General features: G+C 43.0%; 1 long non-coding RNA gene across 1 annotated transcript; it reads right to left on the bottom strand.

Moving 5' to 3' along the window:
* Positions 1-5,147: 5,147 nt before the first annotated feature.
* LOC143678822 (uncharacterized) lies at positions 5,148-6,032 on the bottom strand. Its single transcript, XR_013173446.1, has 3 exons — positions 5,900-6,032; positions 5,657-5,828; positions 5,148-5,392 (listed from the first exon to the last, which is right to left on the bottom strand). It is a non-coding gene; the product is annotated as an uncharacterized LOC143678822 (long non-coding RNA).
* Between the last annotated feature and the right edge of the window lie 221 nt (positions 6,033-6,253).

Genomic DNA, 6,253 nt, shown 5'->3' on the forward strand with positions numbered 1-6,253 from the left:
CAACAGTTCTCAGTGCCTCAACTGCTGGAAATTTTCATTTGACTCACTATTAATCACAGTCCTTCTCTTCCTGGGAACCTGGCACAATTCCCTCAAGAGGCTGAGCTAGAAGCTGATTTGAGGGATTCTCCATTCATCCTCACTCAATCTCATCCTAGGTTCCTTCTTCAGTGCTGTTAATGGGCATGGGAGATGTTTTTCCCTAGATCCTTGGTAGAGGAGGATGCCTTAGAATGATGTGGCTAGATGTCAACCCAGCCTAAATTGTCATAAATCAAATCAATCAAGTCCTGGCTGGCCCATCTTTCATCCTAGACAGACACACAGGATGTGCTAGGAATTGGTCACAGGTGCATAGACATATCTTTGTTTATTAATAACCCAGATCCTACTGTGCCTGATTTGTTTCTGAGCCCTCCTGACTCTTGAAATCTCTAGGAATTTTCAGGGCTGATGCCATTGCCTGATAGCTTCAGTGACATGCTGCTGCCGCCAAAAACTCTGATGGGCTTCACCCTGAGCAGGAGGATCTCAGGCCAGGGCTGGTGAGGAGCTGTTGCCAGCTGGAGCTGCCAGGGTCAAGGCATGTGAACATGTCCACTCTGACCATGCCAGCTCCAGGCTTTCACCTCACAATTCACCATGTTAACTTCCCGGGGGTTGGGACTACACAACAAGTGTTGCATGAAGCTGGCTATTTGAATATATTAGCAGCTGTTGTCATATCCAATGGGCAGGAAGCCAGAGAAGGAAATTAAACTTTGCATTTCCCCAAGCCCTCCCCACCTCCTGTTAACCAATCAATTGTGTTCAGATTGCACCCGAGAATGCCAAGTGTTGTCATTTGCTTGGATTTCTCAGTGAATTCAGCCGCCCGTTTAGCCTCTGCCAATCCGTTGACTGTCTCTGAGAATTCTAAAATTATTCCATTGAGGAAGGTCCTCTCCTGCCCAATGTCTGACCATGAAGTGAATGTGGCCTGAGGAGAGATGGAGAGGGGATGCGGTTGCCAACATCCCAGTTTGACATTTCAGTGATGGAGTAGAAAAATGTGAAAGTCAGAAAAGTGATACATCTCATCAGTTTAAGAAATCAGCATGTGAATAACAAGTTGAGATTCAATTTATTCTATGACAGTAAAACTATATTCTTTCATTACAGAAAAAATAATAAATGTACTAAGTGTCTTCTTGTGGAGACTGTTACACTACATTATCATCTCCAAGGAATTTGTGCCCCGTTTCATGTTATGCACAGTACCTTTTGGCCAGGTCAGATAGGGCCATAAACATGAGGAAGGCCACTGCTGGCCAATGTGGAATTTAAAATCCATAGGGGACATAGGCGTGCTCATTAGTGGTAAACAGTCATCTAATAGAAATATCTACAATGACTATGGACCACAGCTCAAACCCATTCATGCCTTCATTCATTCAGCAGACTTACTGAACTCTTATCATGTTTCCAGAGTGATTCTTACATTTGGGATTCAAAGATGAAAATTGTAGTCTCTGCGCTTAAGGATTTCACAGTTATTGAGGGTTCAGGGAAAGAATATGGCTTTTGTAGGGAAGAGACATGGGTTCAAGTCCCAGCTCTGCCTCTTACCAGCTGAATAATCTTGAGTAATTGAACCTCAGTTTCCTCATCAAAAAAAATGGAAGAGAAGAGCAAGGACAATCTCAAAAAGATGTTGAGACAAAGCATGTGAAGATGGTTTGTAAGGAAGACGTGAAGCTCTGGATAAATGGGAGTCATCCTGGGATGACTGAGGCCTCCTGGTTTGGATAACTCCACAAGACTTCACTGCACTCCCTGCTGGTGTTAGGAGATCCTGAATCTCAGTGTTGTAGGCAGGATCCTGGAACACATCTCCATTGCTCTGCCTGCTGGACTGGCTTTTTGGGGGACGAGTTCTCTTTTCTGAAGAGCTTTTCTACCCTCTTCCCTGCCACAGCATCAGGGACCCTGTGTAGGTGCTACTGAGATGTGGCATGAAATTTGCTGAAAGCCTTGTTCCCCATTTATTTAGTATTTATAGCTTTAATTCTAGAAATTTTCAAACATATACAAAAGTAGAGAAAATAGTATGATGAAGCCCCACTTACTCATCTCCCAATGTTGAAAATCCTCTTTCATCCATGACCTCACCTATTCCTCCTGACCCCTGAATTATTTTAAAGGAAAACACCTTTTTAAAATACACACACATAGTTATAATACCACTATCATATCTAAAAATTAAAAATTATTCCTTAATATTATCAACTATCTAGTCCGAGTTCACTTTTCCCATAAAAGTGCTTTTATGGAGCTGGTTTCTTCAAATCACATTCAAACAAGAGCCACACAATATATTCTGTTGATATTTTGGCATGTGTTTATTCTGATGGGAATAATCCATAGGGAGGGGAAAGTTGTTATAGAAAAGTGAGAGGACAATTTCAGGATTCAGTCCTCTAGTGGAGGCAAGTCTAGTGGATGTAAGCACAAGTGGAGAGCTGACTTTACAGAGGAGTGGAGATAATTTTTCAGCTCACCAAGAGTATGTGGACTTAGATGCAGGCAGGTGTGACGATGAGGTGATTCTTATTGGATTGCTAACTATTTCTCAGTAGACTATGAAGAGAGTAAGAGAATTGTCTTGAGCTGGGAAGAGTCTGAGTTCTTCTCTGAAGAATCTTCTTTATTTGATAGATAAGAAAAGCAGATCCAGAGAAGGAATTTGCCTAAGGTTACATGGCTAATTAATGGCAGGTTTAAGAATAGAACCTAGATCTCCTGTTTCTGGGACCGGTGTTATTTTTTAATAACGGGAGAACACGTAGCTCTCTGACTTCCCTCTGGTTTGGTGACCATTGGTTGGGTTCTGGTGGGCTAAAAGAAAGGGCATGTCTCTGTGTATGATCATTTATATCTCCGTGATGGATTTGGGCACATCTGGATATTGGGTAGCATGATTGAAATTCAAGAGCTTGGTTAAAGGAGAGGATTTGAAATCACAGACTCTGATTTGAAGAAGACTCTCAATGTTGCCCTGGCAATCTGTGCCCATTGCCAAAATGTTCCTTACAGCAGCCTATTCTAACAATAAGTGGCTGTCCAACTTCTTTATGATTACATGTTGCAACTGGGTACTCACTGCCTCCCAAGCAATGTACCCTACTGTGGGATATCTCCAAGGGCAAGAAATACCAGGCGGATGTCATACTGAAATCTGTTTCCCTATAATTTCTACCCACTGAGCCTAATTCTGCCTCTGGAGCTATACAGTTAGACTCACCCCTCTCCTTCCTGACAGCCCTTCAGTTATTTGGAGCCACCTCTCATGTTCCCCTGCTGCGAAGTGACACTGCTTCTGAGCCTTGAGAGGTACAGCTGCCCCTGGGAAGAGATTTTATCCCAGGTCTTGGAGGACCAGCTTCTCTTGACAGCTTAGTTTTTGTTGTTTGTTGTGTGGATTCCAGGAAATATATTGTGTTGTCTATCCATTTTCTATTTCTTAAAAGTGCCTTTTGTTGTTATTGCAGTGCCTTGGGATCCTCAAGCAAAGCTCTCCAGTGCACCCCACTTCTCTTCCAAAAATCTAGCTTATACCCTTTCATGTGCTCCAGGCTTGCTTGCAAGAGATGCATTTCCCTCTCCCTTCTCTGTCAGAGACCCCCAGAGCTCCAAATGGCCAAGTCTCAATCAGGAGGCTCACCATCCACCTACTTGACAGATGACCAATAAAGAATCTTTGGCCTCTTATTGCAGACATTGTTTAGAATTGCTGGACAGTGGTGATAATAAAATTCAGATTTACCTTTAATCAGTTTATTTTTGTTTTAAAATCCTCTGTGCAGAAGGCACCCTTTGTTAATATCTTGCATGCCTTTGGCATACCTCTGCTTAATAGTGACCCACAACTTGGTATGTGGTTTCTCTAATTGCTTCAGGTGCCTTAGGTTTCTTCCCCACCTGAGGAATAAACTCTTTCAAGGCTGGGATATATGTGCCTTACTGTTTTTACCCTCCCCTTTTGAGCCTGGCACAGTCTGGGCATACAATCACTGCTAACAGCTAATGCCTGTTTGCATGAGTGGATCATCGGCACACTCCTTGCTTCCAGCAATTCCACAGTAGTGTATTGAAATTGACTTTCTCAATTGTAATTTTAGTCTTTTCCCTTGGAATGACCCTTCCAGTTTAACTTCAAGGAGAGGGATTGAAGTGACTGAGACATTTGTGCAGATGTATGTAAAGAATGAAGAGTGGTGCACATGTAAAAAAATCCCTGTACCCTGCCTGCCTCCATTGTGTGAAAGGCAAAGATAGAACGTTATCTGGCAGGCTGCGTGTGCCTACCCAGAATTCCCCGGTTTAATCAGGGGCAGGAATCTGCTCTTTTCTCACTTTCCGCCTTTCTCACCTCCACCTTCATTTCCTAATTACTTTGATGGGATTTCAAAGACCAGAGCATCCCATTCCTGACCTCAGCAGTCCATAGGATTTTATTTTGATTTTGCTTTGGCTGAGCTCTTGACCTGTTATAATTTTTTCCCAAAGTGCCTGCAGTCCCTAGTGCATACAGCTAATTATCTGCAGAGCATGTACAGAGTGATCTGTCAGTTCCTGATGGATTTGGGGCTCTGTGAGCCCATCTTTGTCTGCTGGGTATTAGAGGCTCTGGCTGGACAGCTTCGAGTCACTTGTTCAGGGTTTTGGCATAATGAGACTGGTTGTCTGTAGTAACACCGAGTCATCTGGAGAAAGCACCTCTCAGTTATTCCTTCCAACCACAGGGAGGCTAGCCTCCTTCCTGAAAAGGAGACCATGATGGGAAATAATCTCCTTCAATTATTCACTCAATTCATTCCTCCATACATTCAACATCATTTGAATACCTACTATGTGCTGAGCATTATACCATGTGTTGTGTGTCTGTCAAAAAAATGAACATAGCATAGCCTCTGCTGTCAAGAAGCTTGGTCTCCTTGAGATGACAGGCACACAAGAAAGTCTTATGTGACATAATATAGGCACAGATCAAGTGCTATGGAGGTCATGGGATAGAAGGGGAAATTTATTTTTAACTGGGAGATCAGGGAAGTTGTTTTAGTTTGCTAAAGCTGACAAAACACAATATACCAGAAATGGACTGGCTTTTAATAATGGAGATTTATTAGCTTACAAGCTTTCAGTTCTAAAGCCATGAAAATGTCCACATCAAGATTTCAGATGACCCCTCTGTCATACGGTGAGGCACATAGCTGGTGTCTGCTGGTCCTTCTCTCCAGGGTGTTGTTGCTTTAGCTTCTGCCTTCTCCATCTGTGACTTTCTTTCTCAGCTTCTGTGTGTATCCTTCTCTCTCAGGTTGTGTTTTATCTTTATGTCAGCTCTTATAAAGGGCTCCAGTAAGAGGATTAAGACTCACCTGGGGCAGGGCTCAACTGAAATAACCTAATTGAAAGGTCCCACCCACAAGAGGTCTACATCTACGGGAATGGAATACCTTTAAGACCATGATCTTTTCTGAAGTACATATAACTTCAAACTATTACAGAAGTCTTCTTGGGAAAGGATAAATTTAAGCTGCGTCTGGAGGATGGGTTTAGTTTGGATGAAGGGAGACAGGGGCTGGAAGAAACCCATTGCAGATGTGAGTCTACTTACAGGGGTGCTATGAGAGCCAGTGGTGTACAATAGCTGAGAGAGCTGACGGTTGGGAGATCTGGACTTTCATTGGACTCTTCCATTACCAAGATGTATGGCCGTCACCAAATCCGGGTCTCGATATCATTCAGGAAGGTGATGGCCTGGATCAGTGGTTCTCAAAGTGTGGTTCCTATATCAGCAGCATCAAAATCAACTGGGAACTTGATGGAAATGCAAATCTCAGCCCCACCCTAGACCTACCTACTGGATCAGAAACTCTGGGGTTGGAACCAGCGATCTGTGGTTTTACAAGTCCTCCAGGTGATTCTGATAAACAGTTAAATCTTAAACCACTAGATTAGTGCTTCTTAAACTGTACTCTGCATGAGTAGCATTTGGGGGAACCTATTTAAAATGAAGATTCTTAGACTCCACTCCAGAAGTTCTGTTTTTGCAAGTCACAAAGAAGCCCAAGAATGTGCACATTTCACAAGCATCCTGGGAGATTCTAAAGCAGGTCTAGAGATCATATTTTTATCAATACTGCGGGAGGTGGTCTCTGAGGCCCCTTTCACTGCTATCAGCCTCTGATTCTGAATGACTAAGAGATTCGGT

Source organism: Tamandua tetradactyla, chromosome 4, assembly GCF_023851605.1.
Source record: "Tamandua tetradactyla isolate mTamTet1 chromosome 4, mTamTet1.pri, whole genome shotgun sequence".
Lineage (NCBI taxonomy): Eukaryota > Metazoa > Chordata > Mammalia > Pilosa > Myrmecophagidae > Tamandua > Tamandua tetradactyla.